This window comes from Buteo buteo, chromosome 5 (assembly GCF_964188355.1).
Source record: "Buteo buteo chromosome 5, bButBut1.hap1.1, whole genome shotgun sequence".
NCBI classification, from domain to species: Eukaryota; Metazoa; Chordata; class Aves; order Accipitriformes; family Accipitridae; genus Buteo; species Buteo buteo.
Window position 1 is genome coordinate 16,922,893 of NC_134175.1, and position 17,688 is coordinate 16,940,580.

Below are 17,688 nucleotides of genomic sequence, written 5' to 3' on the forward strand. Positions count from 1 at the left end.
ATGTTCCATTAGGTAAATGGTGAGTTTGTGACCTCTGTGTCGCTCGGTTCTGTAGTCTAATTTATTCCAGCCTTGTTAACAGACTTGCAGAGCTGTATGCCTCTGAATTTGAATTGCATTCGAAAATTTTCATGTTAATAAATTGGGCCTGTGAATAAGTGACGACAAATTTTAGGACTTGGGAAGTATTCACTGATTTCAAGGTTAGATGTAGTAGTGTTGTTATTATTATGAATTTTGCCCTGGGCAAAATTATTATTGTTCTTTACAACTTCCAAAATCTTTGCATTCATAAATGTAAGTATATGGATGGTCCCTTGTTTATGTCTATTCATTCATTTTTAAGAAAGTGTTTCCTGTTTTACTGTCTGCCTTCAAAACACATTGTATGATGTAAACTTTAGGTAGTTTGAATATGTACCTAGTTTAAGTTAAATAATAAATGTTATGGTATATTTTACTTGTGTAAATACTGATCTGGTAACTAAACAGACATTAGCAGCAATAAGAGTGATAGCATTCCAGGAATGTCTTGTGTGGTTCTTGAGCTCATGTTATAGAGTGCCTCCTTGGTCTTGGTTGCTGAAGAAGCTGTCTTGTTCTGGTCTTCTACAAGGCAGCAAATGGGTGCTATACATGGGTCCGATTCAGCTGCGGTGAAACCCGCAGAGAATAAATATTGCTTCCGAGAGCAGGGATTTTTGTGAGGCCTATGAGATGTGACAGTATTCTGCTTAGCTGTTAAATTGCAGTGTAGCAGGAAGGATGCTACAATGAGTATTGATTTCTTTTGTGCATAGAACTCATTTTGCTCCAGCTTGCGAATTGCCTTCATGAGCTGACAATCCATTAAGGATCACTTTGTGTGTCTCTTCCTTTATTATTGCTTCTTTTACTGCTTTCTGCTTTACTGCCTTTAAAATACATTGTCAAGGCAAAAATAAAATAGGTAAAGGAGAAACTCTAATAGGAGCTAAGCAATTTGGCTCTTGGTAAATTGCTTTATTGCAAAAAATATTTTACTAGGAGACTATCTACAAAGACAATTTCAAGGAGCTAAACATATTATATTAAAATTATTTTATAGTAGGGTAACTCGCCTAATGATTGTAATTTTGTGTCACAAAATACACCTTCTATTGTAAGATTTTTTTTTTTTTCAAGTCTGAAGACTAAAATTCTAATTTTATGTGGACATAATTTAGTCTTGTCCATTCTGCATGGCCAGTCAGTGCTTCATATTCTGAATATGTGCCAAAAATACCTTCACATATGCAATGCTTGGTTTTGTTCATGTCCAGGAGGGTTGTTTCTTCTCATTCTGAGTAAGCAGGGAAACACTGTATTTCTCTATATTAATCTGTTTGCTTTTTCAAAGAATTAGGCAAGGTCTGTCACACAAGTGCATTAGTAATAAAAATGTAGCTTTTTGCAAGAAAACTTGGTGTTTTCCTTAATCGTATAATTGCATTGATTAGGTTTGGATATTTCCATTGTAGGAAGGGTTGGAATTAAAAATTTCTAGATAAGGCTATCAATTATAAAACTAGCAAATTAAGAGGACCACTGTGCTCCATTATGGAAGAAAGTGTACAGTTTTTGTCACCAAGAAGATTTTTTTTTACTTGTAATAACTTCCCATGTGTCTTTGTTTTGTATCCTTTTCATGTTGTTTTGTTTGGTATTAGGCAAGTCTTACCCTCCTACAAGTCTCCTTCTATTATCAATCTCAGGGATGGATATTGACTGCATAGTGATTTGTGATCTAGTGGTGAAGAGCTCTACTGAAGAGCTGGACTGCATATTTAGGAAATAGATGTTGGTCCTCAAAGCTGCTTTAAAAAATACAACTAAAATGTCCTGTGGCACTGGCTATTCAAATGTAGTGTAATGTAGTGAGTCACACAAGCAGGGTGGCTTTCACATTGAGGGATTCCCGCCCCCCCCCCCCCCCCCCCCCCCCCCCCGACATTTGTGTGAAGATCTGATTATCTGATTCATCCGACTCCTGCAACTTCTAGCAGGTCCTGAGTTCTCCTGCCAGCAACCTCAGCCTCAGTTCCTCCCAGGAGTTCTCCAGTAGACAGTGACCTCATTAATTGCATCACCTGGCTCTCTCAGTGCAGCGATGCTTAGCTATTTCTACCTGACAGTGACACTAAATACATTAAGCAAAGTTGTTTTGTGCAAGTGATTGGCCAGACTCTTGATACTTGCTTTTTTTCCCCCCATCTCTTCTACCTTACACTTACAATTTTAGCATTAGCTGACCTATAGTATTATCTTCCCCTACTTGTTTTCTGTTGCCTCTGATCAGTGACCTGAGGAGTAATGTTCTAGTCACTGTTTATTTTAAAAATTAAAATAATTGAGGTCATTAAACACCATTTGGAAACCTGACTGTTTCTTGGTTTCATTAGAAGACCATGGCAAGGGTACAGAAGTAAAATGAATGTCTTTTTTCTTTAAAACTCATGGTGCCATGGGGTGTACTACATGCCTTCAGCCCCATCTCAGGAGTGGAGACGGGTGGCTAAGGATTGGCTAAGGCTGATCAGTGCCAAGGTGAGATTTCCTGGAACAGACTTAAATCTGTCTATTCGGTATGTCATATAGATGAATTTGGGATTATTAGTAGACATAGAAGTGAGTAAAATTGGTAACCCCTGCCTGAACCACACATGCCAAATCAGGAAAATTTTAGTTTGGTGAATTAGTTTTATTGCAAGTGATTTCCCAACTTCTTTACTAAGGTTTTTTCTGTTGTGAACCATTTTATCCTCCTGATGAGATTAAACATTTTAACTACTGGACTATGGAAGTGGCTACAACTATACCCCTGTGGATCCTCTGAAAATAAAATATATTTTTTTAAAATACATAGAAGACAATCTCAGAGCTTGGATACTCTGTATAAACTCAGCAGCATATTTAGCATATTTTTTCTATATTTACATTGACCTGACTTCATTGTTTGGATTTCAGGTTTTTTTTCTTCCTTAATAAAACTTTCTTTTATCTTCTTCTTTTTTTTTTTTTTTTAATGGGAAAGGCTTTTTACTTGTTTGGGGATTTTTTTTTTTTTTTTGTAGGGGGTTTGGCTTTTATTGGTGTGTACTACAGCATTCACTTTTTTTTATTTGTTTAGGGTCAAATCCTTGGCCATGTACATGGAGTATCAAGAGACACAGAATTAAGAGGTTTGTGCTATTTCTGCATACGATTGAGTGTCAGGGGGGCTGGAGGCACCTGCTCCATGCTCAGGTCCTATGATAGCAGATGCCTTATAAATTTATTCTTTTCCTTTGTGGTGGTCACTCAAGCAGTTAGGTGGGGAGGTGAGATTAACGTGGTCTGTAATTCGCTTGAAATTCTCTTGAGACTTTTGCTAAGGATGTTTGTGGAGCAGCCACTCACTCGCTTTCTTTGCCTGTTTTCATCTTCCCTCAGCCCGAAACCCTCCGGTGTTCTACCCTGACGTGTTGAATGGTGGGGACCAAACTGTGGTCAGTTTTGTAGCATCGTGGTTATGAGCACAGAGCTTTTGAAGTCAGTTTTCAGCTTTGTTTTTCTGCTGGTGTGTGTTAAATATATATAATAGTTTGTCCTGTATAAATATACGTGTATGTTTTGCAGCACCTCAGCAGTGAATCATTTGATGTGGCTTTGGGGAACTGGATAATCTCAATGCTCATATTGGAGGTTTTGCTCTGTGAGCCAAATGAACTGTTAAATCCCAGGTTTCCTGTTAAAGGCATTAATCTGCCATGGGTCAATTGAAAGACTGTTTTTCCATTTAAAATAAGGGATGAGGTAGTTTAAATTTTATGCACGTAGTACACAACTGTTTTAAATATTAAAAAAACGCCACAACTGTAAGCTCAACATAGGACTACAAAAAAACCACAGTAACAAAGCAAAACAAAAATCCATGGAGGAACATACTTTGTAAAATGGTCAGGAAAACTTAGCAGTCCAGCTTAGTTTTACCAAGATACTTGGTAATAAGAAAAGCAGTAATCTTGTATTCCTTCACAATAAATAAAAGCTTTCTCAATAAAAAGGCAAGCTGAACCTTGTGAGGCTTTTCTATGGGCTCTTACAAGCTGTCCCCAAAAGTTGGTGGAGCAGTGGTGGGAGGAATGGGAAAAATGTCTTTTATTTTAAGTGAAAAAGGATTGTATGTTTTGCACGTATATTTTTTCATGGTATATCACTTGTCACACACAACAAATCTCCCCACCCATTTTCCATTTGTACTTGTGTGCTGGGTACTAAGGTTTCTTTCTCTGCTTATAGCAGAAATAATTTTAGTATTTCAAACATTAGTATGCTATCAGTTTAGTTCAGCAGTACTCTTGGGTTTCTCCAAATGCCAACGTTGCTGATTTTTAGACCGGTGCCTCAGTAAATACTGTCTTATTTTCATAAATTCTGTGATGGTTTATGATTTAGATGATTCAAGCTGGTAACTTCTCCAACTCTTATGTCAGTTCTTGTGCATCCACAATGCATTAGTTTAATAATTTCTCTAAGATAATTTAAAAAAAATCTATTTAGAAGTGTTTTTCCACAAAGTGGTTCATATTGCAATTGTTTCCAGCTCTAAGTTTTCATGGATTATGCAAAGACAACAAATGAATAATGAAGTGTCTGGTGATATATTTTTTTTCCTACGGACATTAAAGCTCCTGTAAGTTTTGGAATGACCACTTTTGTTTTTTATATCCCTTTGGCTAAAGAAAAATCACTGCTGAAAGATAAAAGAAAAATAGTTTTAGTATCATGCTTGGAAGAAGTAGGTCTGCTTTTGCTTTATATTTATTGGAAATCTTTCTCAATGTTAGCTAGTCTACATTACAGCTACGAATAGGGTCTTTTTAAGTTGGGAAAGACTTTGATGATTGATTGTGCCAGTGAGTTGAACATGCAAAACTACCATGTGTGGTACTTTGTGACAACTGTGAAAAGAGTTAGGAGAAAGATCTCCTCATCATATTTGTCCTGTACAAGACTAAACCCAATACCAAGCAGTGACTTTCCCCAGGCTGAGCTTTATATGCAAAGCAGATAAGAAGCCATATGGGCTTGAACTCCACAGAATTCCCTTTGCAAAACAAAAAACGGAGGTATCTTACAAGGAAGAAAAAAGGAGGAACAGTGCATAGAAAGGAAGCAGAGAAATCATAAAAAATAACCTTTGCAAGGGGAAGAGTATTCCTTTCCCTCTAATTTTAATGAAAAGAATACGACAGTAAGTTGTTTGCAAGATGAGCTGGTTAATGCATGTCATTGTGTGAACTTGATTGTTGGCCAAGACAGAAGGATGCCCTGGGTTAGAGGAAGAAGGTAAATACGTGAAGCTTGTGTCCGGCGGGTCCAGCCAGGACAATCTTCTTGGTCTCAGTGCTTGGAGCGTACCATGTGATGCAGTCTGCTGGCGAATGGTTGAGGCAGGATGCTCTCTGACACAATACAGCTGGGACCTGACTGTTTTAGGGTATATTACAGGGGTATATTTTAGTAAAAATTCTTTGAATCTCGCTTGTTAAGTTTTGAACTGTTAAATTTATTTTTGTGAGGTACAGTGTTAACAAGTCGTATGGTGTTTTAGATGTATTTAGCCAGTATGAATAAATAGAATCATTAACATGAAATACACCTTTTTAAAACCCATTAGTTTGATCTGAATTTAATTTAATTTAATTTAATTTAGCTTGCCTTGAATTCAGGTTTCTTTTTATAGTAATAAGCTGATTGCCTTCATTCATTTTTATACACTAGTAATTTAAAACACTTTGAAGTATAAGTTGTTGCTTCAGTGTCACAATACTTCAGAAAGAATGAGAACTATGCATAACTACAAAAAACTTGAGATAATGTGAAAACAATGAGAAGGGCAAAGGAATTTTTTGGGAAAAATTATTACTTAAGGAACTTCTGGCAACAACATAATTAAAATAGTTAACTCTTCTAACCACAGTAGTTTGGACTGGTTTAACTGTAAAGCAGAGAAGTTAATTGACATTAATCTTACATTTTTACAGTAAAATATCTGTAGTGAAATACTTCTCATTCATTCTGAAGCTCTTCTGAGTGTTTTAGGGCTACATAGATAATTAAATCCCTTTTACCCATATGTCAGCTTAGTGTATAAGGTGATGGTTGAAAGTTGGGGATTAAGAAAAATGCTATTTTTGGTGTTACTTATTTGTAAGTTATGATAACCTTATCAACATCAAAAGCACCTATAATAGTTGTAACGCTGATTTCATGATAAGATGCTACTTAACTTCTCAGCAGGTCTTTTATACTTTATTATTCTGTCTTTGAATTAAATTGCTGTACTTGATCGTTAAGGCGTATGGTCAAGTTTTATTCTGATATCATTCTTCTGATACCAGTTTTTAAAATGACAGATACGTATGGGAACTGTGTTGTAATAGCCCAGAATGAAAGAACACACTAGTATTTTAAGAGTCCCCTAGGGCTTTTGGCCATGTAAGGCTACTTTGTGCTTCAGTGAGGATTTTGGCTTTGATTTCTGTGGCTTAGTGACTTAACCTGGATGCAACTCATGAATTTATCCTTGACCTTGAGCAGAGAAGTTAAAAAAAAAAAAATTAGATGTTAACACAATTAATGGCTATCAAAAATCCTGGACTGTGCCTGGCTTCAGTTATTTGTGGTAAAAAATGATGACGAGAAACATTTTTATTTATTTTACAGATTTCTGTTTTGTCTTACATGTTTGGGGAAATAAACTGTTTGTGGCACATTGATGTAAAGATGAATGGAACAGGACCACAATTTTTGTCTATTGACTCAAGGAGCTAGTCCTATCCTCTATGCTGGATATACTAAACATCATACTGCAATGATAATAGTTTTCATAGTTGTTATGCATCTTTTTAGAAATATTAAATATACTGTAAAATAACTGAAGAAGAAATTAGAAAGTTCTATAGCTATTTTAGGTCAACCAGAAGACTTAGCTGATATAGACAGCTGTCATTGGTTTTGCTTTAAATGTGTTTTCTTAGTGTTGTGGCACTAGATTTATGCTAGAGAAAATACTGTCACAGAGGACTGTCTCCTGTGGAGCCTGAGTAGCAGGCTCCATTTCTGCAATCTATTTATTATTCCTTACCCTTTCCACCTCCTGACCCCAGTGTTCTGCAGTGGCCAGGTTGCTTGCCCCATGCAAGAGGAGCCATTCATCCTTCTCTTTGCAAATGCATCATCTTGTTGTGCCCATCGCCCACTCTTCTCCAGCAGGCTCTCCCTCATTGCAGAGTGAGGGCTTGGGTGGAAGTTATGTGTTTTGATGTTTTCAAAATATAAACGTTTTACTTGGTGTTGCAAAACAACTGCTAAAATGCTTTGTAGTGAGCTACGCTTTCCCCTCAAGGTGAATTTCCCTCATCAGTCCCACGTGACCCACTTTCTATCTAGGTAAACTAGTTTTCCAGTAATGTATCCAGACCTGCAGTTCCTCTGCATGTAATTCATCTGATGTGTATCGTACAACTAAGAGAGATGATGGCATTGCCTAATGATAGTACCGTTTCTCCAGAGACGCCCACTCACAGAAGAGCACAGGGCTGGAAGGTGTTGGGAGACAGGAAGCTGCTTTGCAATGTTTTCCTAAATTATTTTAAAATCAAATGCTTTAATTCTTTTTGTAAGCATTTCAGATCAATAGAAAGGAGATAAAATATTATGGTTTGGATTACCTGATAGATATTACAGAGAGTTCATTTTCTGCCAGAAGACCCAGTCTGATGGAGAAGACACTAATAGCTCTGCCATGTCTCCTAAGAGAGAACCTGGATTTGACTCAACTATCGCACAGGTACTTTGCCTAGAGAGCTTTAGTTTGTATTTTGTGAAATCTTCTGATCTTTCTTCTCAGGCTGTGTTTTTTTTTTTTTTTTAATGATTGTTTCAATAAGAGAATACAAAATTTACTTACATACCTTTCCTATAAAAATACTATATAATAGCAAACATTGAAACAACCGATTGTTGTAGACCCTTGTTCAAGCAGTCCAGATAATTTAATGAAGAACAAAATCCTTGATAGAATATTTTACAAGGATTACAGTATCCTGCCAATAATAAACAGCCTCCCCAACATGTATTTAAGTTCTAATGAAACAAATTAAAAAGTACTAATTACTAAATTATAAAGCTATTTTTTCATAGTTTTAGTCTGTGTGATTTTGTTTTTAGATAAAGACTTCCTGCTAGGTTGGGGTGGTTCTGTTCTGCTCCAGATAATTATCAAATAATAGCTAATTCAATGCAATGATCAATTCAGTTGCAGATTAGTGTAGCATTCAGCAGTAAGAAGAAATATCCCCAAACTGTACGTACCTAAAGCAGTGTTTAATACAAATTACACAGAATGTTTTACAAATTTGCATGACTTCTTTGCAGTCTCTTGGTCAAACTAAGATAATGAGATCTAAACACCAGGATTTAGGCTTAGGCACAAATAACACAGTGTCTCTAAATGCCTTAGGCTGCCTTACTCTTAACATATGCAGCTCTTTTAAATCTTGCAACTTCAGTCCCTGATAAATGGGATTTTAAAAGTATGAAAAGAGCTTATCGTAAAAGAAAGAACACTTAGTTTATTGTACTGGGTAAAGTGTTTTGGAGGTGATTACTCTCTCAAAAAACCACTGTGTTCGGCGTACTTGTGGTGCAGGCATCTGTCACTCAAACAGATGTCACCCCATAAACCTGAAAATATAACACTTTTTTTCTTCCATTCTGTGTGGATAAGTGAAGTCTTCAGGTTGATATACTTGGTGACATTTGTTTAAGTGACAGATGCTTGTGTCTAGTAGCCCTCAATGGGGAGGTGACCTTGTTGTGTTAGTGGGAGTTCTCTGTCAAGTGCTATAATTATATGTACACAGAGAATATGTGCCTTTATGAAGGATTAAATTCATAAGGATGTTTTTACACTTTAGACTGCTGTGTGCATAATGGAGAGGCTTGCAAAAAGATAGCAATAGAACAAGATTAACTCAATGAACTCTGTAGATGTAAAAAAACCCCAAAACCGTGGAGGGTGAATGGTGTAACAGCAGGCCCAACTCTCAAATTTTTGAGCTTGTTCCTTTCTCCTGGGTGGTCTAGATGTTATACTTGGTCCAGCCTGGAGGATTCATTTGCTGAGGAACGTCAATAGCTGCACGTATGGAGAGTGCAGGGAGAAGGCTTTTGGTCTGAAGAACTGAAATCTCCAAACATTGTTTGGTCAGTCTAACTCGTAGTCCCTGGTGCTGTCCTCACCAGGCAGGCGTTCAAGCCTTGCTTACACATAGCTTAGTCTAGGAAAGATGATGGGAGTTTTTGCAGCAAGCTGGATTCTGCTTGGATTATCTTTAGGATGAGTACATTTACTTGGGGAAAAATGATGGTTCAGATGGGTCAGACTTCACTACTGTTGTCTCTGGTAGCCATATTGGTTTCTGCCCATACATTCTGAATTTAGTATTTGTTGTTTGTCATGAAGATATTCTAAGTCTCCAAAATGTTCTTTTTAGTTAGGTAATCTCTACCTTTTGGAGCATGACGGATCTTCATTCAGTAGCCCCAGCCGATCTATTTTCTGCCCCCCCCCCCCCCCCCAGCCCCTTTATTTTCTAGCAGTTTTTAAGCCTATGTCACTTGTAGTACTCAAAAAGTTCGTTGACAAACAGTCCTACAACATACTTGCATATGGTCTCAAAACAGCTGCCTCAGGCTTCTGATTTTATTACATGCTTAGTAATTTTTCATAGTGGAAGGAACTAAACATTGTTTCCTTCTCACCTTCTCTATGTCATTTCATAATATGCAAAATCATAAAGAAAATCCCTGCAGACACTTGGGATTACTGAGATGGATATTTAATTAAAAATTCAGAGACAGTGTCCTGAACATCTCGATCCTTATATGCGAACTTCTTGCAGATTTTATTCCCAAGAGTCTTTCTAAAGTAGTACCAAAGACCAAACCTTTCGGTGTAAGTTATATTTGGCAATGACATTTTGTTTAGGGTATTTTTCTTTAATAGTGAATTATTAGTTTCAGCAAGGAGTTTTGCAAATGAATTGGAAGCATAGTACTGGGTTCTGTATACATACAGCATGTTCCTCCTGTACAGCATGGAACTTTGGCTCTTCAGTAATTACATCGCGTTAGAATCCTGGTTTTGGTGACACGGTGTGTGAAGGACTGCAGCAAGAATTCGGTGACTGCAGTGGTGGTGCTTACGCATAAAAAAGCAAACAGAATTTTTAATTAAAAAAGATGGGCAACAAATATTTCTGTAGGAATATGCTTGTGTTTACTCCATAAATGCGTACAAAATGCAGTAGTCGTGACTGCTGTAAGAAGATTACTCTTTCAAGGGGTAAAAAATGAAAATCAATGTTTAAGCATCTGTGTTTGGGTCTTCAAATAACCAGTGACCTTATTTTGTTGCTGTTTATTTATTTGTGTGGTTTTGTCTGTGTGTTTTGTTTTGCATTTATGCTGTTGGTCTTAATCTTTCGGTACTTTAATTTCTTGTCAGCAAACTGGGATTAACAGAACACCTCTGAGAAGAGATATGAGGGTTAATGTATTAGCATTAAGCACTATAGAAAAGCCATTGAGAAAAGTCATAACACTGCTCAATTCTCAATTTACATTGTGTGCAGCTACAGTTTTATTTTACCTCCTTTTTTGCCACAAATACCTTGAAGTCTGGGTTGCAAGTCTCAGTCCATTTACACATGAAGACTTTGCCTGCATATGCGGTTATGTTGAGTTAACAAGTCAGTTTTCATAAGTAAAATTTCATCAATTTTTTGATAAATACTTTAGAGGCCCCAGCATAGTTTGTGGTGGTGTATTAATTACGTGGAAGTTGACTGCGGAGTCCAGCTTAGCTCTTGTCAATGTATTTTGTCACACTGATTCTTCTACTATTTGGCTTAAAAAAAATCATTTAGTATATAACGTTCTCATAATTTTTTATTTCAGTACATGCTTGTTTGTAGATGATATTAAGGAGCTTCCTAAATAAACAGAGAAACACAACCCCCCAAAACCTATGTTGGTAGCAAGACTCTGTTTCCGAACTGTTCGTTTGCTTGAGGATGCAAAATTTCTTTTAGTGGTCTTGAGGAATTTGCCCCACTCTGCAAGGCTTAAAGAGTGCTTATGAATTTTTGCTATGTAGGATTCCTTACAGTTTCTAAAATTTAATTTAAATTGAGTAAATTTTTTAATTAAAACAAAAATTATTAAAAATAGTCTGAAAATAAATTGCTGACACAGCAGATTTTGAAGATGCAGATTTTTAATTGCTCCAATTTTTTCTTAAGGTACATTTTCAGTGCAATGAAAACATGACAAAAAGGAGCCATCTTGTATAAAATACACTCAACGCTATTTTTACAGACCTTTTAGTCCAAATTTATTTTGATGGATGCTCATTCTTTTCGTTAGGAATCAGCATTTGGCAAGCACAATATCTTAGCAAATTTTAATTCATTACAGGAAAATTACTCAAGTTAATGATATGGAAGCTTTTTTTACTAGGAGAGACCATGGTAAATTCTGCCCGTTCTCACATGTGTTAACTTATTGTGGGGACCTGATCTATGTAGCTGCGTGTGTATGAGTTTCAGCCCAAACTACTTTCACAGTGGAGGTGTTTTTATCTTTCAGCCTGGTACATTCACATTGCATGAGCCATCAGCCAAATGCTAGTTTTTTGACTACTGTAAACATACCCTGTTTTTTCCTGTAAGCATAGTAAGTATCATGGTGCCCAAAAATCTGATTTATAGTGAGAGGGAGAAAGCCAGTCCCTGTACTTCTGTGCAGCTTCACAGAAAAAACCACAACACCCAACTCATTGAGGAGTCCTTATCCCCCCAAAATCTCTGGCATAATTTTGGTACTTGTGTTTGTCTACTCTTCCAGATAGAGTGACCTTCTTATTTTCCATCTGTTGCTTCTTTTCCTTTTTATGGTAGAGGTACAATATCTGCATTTCCAGACAGTTTTTAACCCTAATTTGCTGTCTGTGCATTCACTATGCCTTGTTTTACTATGATAGTGCTACCTCTAACATCCCCTGTTACGTTAAAAACCATCCCTTTAGAAACAAAGGGCAGACCAGCATTATGAAGCATCAGAAAGTCTTTATATAAATAGCACATTTTGACTTGACCCTGTTCTGTATTTGGTTATCCTTGTTGTGTTTCTGTATTTTTTCTGGATTTCACACATTTAAGTATGGAGATCCTTCTAGATAGTAATTATGTCAGGTATTTGCAAGCTGGTTTTCATGACAGGTGACTCTGCAGAGCCCGAAGAGTTTGCAAAGCTTGTCAACTTCTGTAAATGTTAAATACCAAGATGTAAATGGGGAGAGGATTGATAGACATCTCACAGAAAGAAAATATGCATGCAGTGTACCTTTTAGAGGTTTGATTCTAGTCAGGGTTTTTTAATGACATACATGCTTGGGATATTTGGATATTTTAGTTTCTTGTACTTCACATATGGAATTCTGGCTTAGCGATGGGCTTTTTTATATGTAGGTATAAAAGTAGAAAGTACAGTGTAGAGAATTCATCAAAAAGGCTATGTCTAAGTTTTTCCCAAATATTTTTTATCTGTCCAAGGACATAAAAATAGGGAAATGAAGTTGCTGTAATCTAACTCATTTGCTGAGTTCCCTCTTTGCTGCTTCACTAAGACATGTGGATCTCGCTTGCATTACAGCTGCAAAAGCAAAGTCACTAGGTTGTGTGTCAGCCCTTGTTCAGAACTATGCCATGGGAACGGGAAGGACTTTATTGCTGGCATTTAAGTATCAAATCTTCAAAGTAATTGTCCTCGTGGATTTATGTTCTGAAAATGGATCTCTTTTCTATCAAATATTTGTATTTGGATTATTTTCAAATGTTCCTTAAAATCTTCTGGCAAGATGCCATTTGTCCATTCTTGTCATTTTTCATTTCTTCCTGTTTTCTCTTAACACTGTGTGACTTTTCTAATTTGACTCCCCTCCCCCAGCTATGACCAACTGTGACAAATTATTTTTCAGCAGCCCCACATGACTTTTGGTAGACCTTTTTCTACAGTCAGTATACCTGAGGGGATTGCTGCTACATCTGTCATGGGATTACACTGCTCATGGCATACATGAGTACTTACTCAGGGCATTTTTATTCTTCCTTTTGAATACCAATACAGGTTTTTGTTACAATTTTCTTAAGATGAGTCTTTAACAGCATCACAAGCTATGCCAAGGTGACTGTTTTACCACTCAACCTGACAAAACAGACTGCAAGCATTTCCCAAGTTACTGGTTCAAGCTGCTGCCAATACAATGGCTCTGGTGGTTACTGTGCTGCAGCAATGCTGTTTGTGTTGAATGATTACAAATATGATAATAGAATATAGTATAGTATAATATATAATGTAATATGGAAATTCAGGCCACAAAGAATGTACCCCTAATTCCGCTCTGTAGTATGCTGCTTTCAGGATGGAGAATGATGTAGGGTCCCAAAAGGGGATATACCCTATACATCCCATCTTTCGAACTCATCCTGTCCTGCTCGTTGTGTTCATTAGTTGGGAGCGAGCTCCTCAAGCTTGTCCCCCAAGAAAGGTCTTGCTTTTTTTGCTGTAAGTGAATATCATCCCTTTTTCTGAATGCTTTTGAAACAGTTCAAGTTTTACAGCCTTTTCAAGGTAACCTACTAGGAGTGTCTAGCTAGTGCTGGATGTTGTGGATTAGATGTAACATTTAAAAACCATCCTCTAGTGTTTTGCCAGATGGTTTCAGAGCCTAGTGCATTTCTGCCATGCGGATGGGTGCCAGCAAATCTCTTAACGGGGTGATGAGGACTGCATATGGAAAGGGGACTCAGAGCTTTAACGAGACAGCCCTAACTGAGTGCATGTAGGAAAAACCTCTTCACCAACATCCTCTGCACACAGGCTCAAAATATCCTGCATTGCTGTTAAATCCCATTCAGTTAAAAACCTCAGCGCAGAGTAGTGAAAGTAGATTAGGATAATTATTAATCATGAGTCCTCTGTCCACCTCACTTCCTTATCTGGAAGAAATTATCCCCTGCTTAAGTTCAAGTGTGTTAACTGCTCTGCAACGTAACGAGCTCTTAATCTTCAGGCTTCTAAAAGCATTCTCTCCTGCCTTCAGATTTTCATCATCTTTAGGCTGCTTTGTCTGCTTTGCATTGCTTTAAAAAAATAATTTAAACACTTGCCAATCTTTCATGTTAAAGCTCCAGAAAAAAAATCACAAGTAGGTGACTTGTGAAGTAAATATTTACTGAGGGTTGATCCATTTTAGCACACTGCGAGTGCTGCTTTGAAATTTAGTGTTTGGGTATGGGAATATTACAGTTCTTTCCATAGATAACTTTACTGATGTACCAACATTTCCTCTCTAAAATATTTTTTCTGACCTGTCTGGGTCCAGTTTGTTTTGCGGCCTGTGTATTTGCACATGGATTTCTATATTATTTAATATTTATATACGTAATCTTCTAAAATTCAAGTTGCCTACCGCAGGCTATTATGTCAGGTACCACTTACAGTATTAGAAAAAAATTATTATGCTCCCTTAATCATTGGGATGTATTTTTGATCTGCTAGATTAGGAGAACAGATTGTGACCATTGACTGTATATAGCCATCAGGCCAAACCATCTAATGCAGCCAGAATGTGCAGGGGATGGGTCTGATGTGAAACACTTTAGTGTAAGCTCATAGCGCCTTCTTCCTAGTGCTGCACTGTGCATTGCCTATATGTCGTCTTGGGACACGATCAGAAATTCAGCTTGTTCAGTGCATTAACCTGCCATTTGGTGCTGAAGCTGGAATGTAATACCAATTTACTGTAGCAACATGGTATAAAATTACCTGTGTATTTGCTACTTGTTTTGTCAAGTGAGTTAATAGCCTTACAATGTTCTTTTTTTCAGCAGTAAGTACATAAATTACATTTAAAGTTAATACTTCTGTAAACAGACATAATTCAGGAAACTCATGGTCAATTAAATGTTTCAAGCCTATTGTTTTTTAATACATTGTGCCCAATTTCTCTTGGTGCATTGAATTCAAGGTCTCTAGTAATGTTTATGCCAGGGAAGAGTTCAGGGTGTTGGGATGGAGTACTGAAGATTTTCCAGGCAGGGTTGTAAACATTGCAACGTGCTTTGCTGCTGCCTGCCAGGGTGTAAGGGGCATGTTAGGGCAAGGCAGGCTTTTAGTCTGCGTCTCTTACATCCGTGGGCCTGAGTATATTGCAAACTTTCTTACTCAACATTTTAACGATTCGGTAGTTAAATAACAAAATAGATCATTTGTGATGGGGAGGGATTAAAGGAGTTAATGGCTGTATTTGCTTTCAGAGGCGTGTGTGCCTTCCATCGAAATAAATTAGTCTCTCAGGCTTCTGAGGAGAGTATTAGACCTAACGTCTTCTTAATATATTCTAAAGCTGTGTGTCTGAGAGAAGTGAATTAAAGGATTTTAAATTTCTAATTACTTTAGATGTAATTAATTTCCTCCTTTTTTTAAATAAAGTTGGATGGGAAAATGTGGTTTAAAAAGGCAGAGAGAATGTGAAGGGGAATAACTGTTATCCTGCGAGAACTGCGGCAAAGCACTGAATTAATGATTTTACTTTGTGCATGGCAATTAGGCGTAGCAGGACTTTACAGATACCAAGTCAGCACTTCATTTTTCTTTGAGAAACATCTTGCCTTTTACTATGGTGAGACTTGTAGCATCCTCAGAACCAGCACCCTGTGTTTGAATATGCTGCAGCCTTGCAGCGGATGCCTGGAGAGCTTCATCCCAGGTGCAAGCCACCGGCTGCCTGCCCACAAGGATCTGCTCAGCCCTGCTGTGTCTGCAGGGGAGTGAAACTCCACAGCAGAAATAACTCATGACAGTGCAACTAACCCCAGAAAGAATTATTCTGAGTCACATTCTCTGTAAGTTTATAGCTTATGACATCTGACTGGGGTTTTGTGGCAGCCCTCGAGATTTATCAGCACTATCTGATCTCCCTTTTATATCTTGCAGTAAATTTAGAGAATTCACAGCTTCTGACTTCTGTCTGCATTGCTGGCACCAAATGTCAATTTTACTGAATTTTCCAGAGATGTGTTTAGCTACGCACACTTCAGTGATGAATCCACCCAACAATCGCCTCTGCTTTGACCAATTAAGAGCACGCTAAAACTAATGAATATAAATTTTGTAAGAAGAGATGCTGTGTTGCCTTTAGATATTCGCAAGGTGCTGTCAATGCTGTCTCTGGACTGCATAGCAGCTCGATGCTGAGTAAGGGCTAGAAACTGTTAGATGCTGCATTTGCTGCCACATTAGTAATTGAAGATCTGCCTGCTAGGATGTCTCCCACATCTCAGTGCTTTGTTTTTGGAAAGAGGAGGATGAAAGAAATTTTATTATGGGGACAAGGCACTCCACTGACAAATTTTACAGTAATAAGTTGACATAAACCCGAAGTCTACTTACAAAGTTTTTAACCTTGGTACATTAAAAGAATGTGCTGAAATGAAGCCATGGGCTGTAAAGGCTGATTTCTTACTCTCCCATTTTTTGTACCAAGAGAATTAACTGTACTCAGCCCAAAAGTGGAGGTTGACAGAATCAGATTAGCAGTACAACCTTTCCTATCACCCAGAAGTACAAATGCCTCTTTCTTCCCACGGCTCTGGGTGTGTTGGAAAATCCATGCTGCCTTGCCTGATGATGGAAGAGATTCTCTTACAAACCTGGGTCCTTTTCATCAGCATCCTCTTACATGGTTAGCCCCATCTGTTGGGTGAGATCATTGCTTTCAAGTGTAAGACACATAAACCTGAAGTATTGACAGTACCTTCCAGGCTAGACATACCTGAGGTAACCTCAGACCTCTCTGCATGTCAGGCTCAGATGTCCTGTTTAAGCCTGTGAGCCTTCTGCTGGAGGATGTTTGTGAAGAAACACTTCTTCCCACCCCCTAGTCAGACACAGTGGTGAGGCAGGATTGCAAGCAGTTATTCTTCAGTAAGTTCTTTAGCAGTATGTTGCTTTGTTGCGGGAATTAAGAGCTAAGATGTTAATTGAATGCTTCCTCACCATTTTTGTTTTCTCTTTGGTGTTCTTTTTTCAAATAAAAATCTTTTCCCTTGATCTTACCATCTATAGGTATGCACTGTAAAAGGCATCTTCAGAGAATTAGCTGCTGATACTGTTGAGCATGTAAGAAACGTATATGAAATGTGCTTTTGTGTGTGTGTGTGTGTGTTTTGGTTTGTGCTTTTTCTGTGGTTTCCAATTTCTTTAAATTTCATGGGATGGCAAAAAAGGCATCTTAACACCAGGGTAAATTCCTTCTAAAGTTTTGGTTGCAGTCCTGAACTGTAAAGTAACTAGAGTTTCCCAGTGAAAGAAATCTAATAATTATTTTGATATGGACAAAATAACTTATTTCCCCCTAGCTTTGTTTGCAAAAATAGTTCTACACAGCTCTCAAAACCAAGTGGCTTTCCGTAAGATTTCCTCTGTCCTAAGCATTAGCAGGACAAAGTGTGTGTCTGTGAAAAATAATGGAAAGTGTTGGCAAAACTAAACAAC

At 37.5% G+C, this 17,688-nt stretch overlaps 1 protein-coding gene across 1 annotated transcript in view; it reads left to right on the plus strand.

The window, feature by feature from the left end:
- Positions 1-17,688, plus strand: part of ZNF804A (zinc finger protein 804A) — a 166,399-nt gene that overhangs the window by 33,921 nt on the left and 114,790 nt on the right. The gene's annotated exons all lie outside the window — the stretch shown is intronic.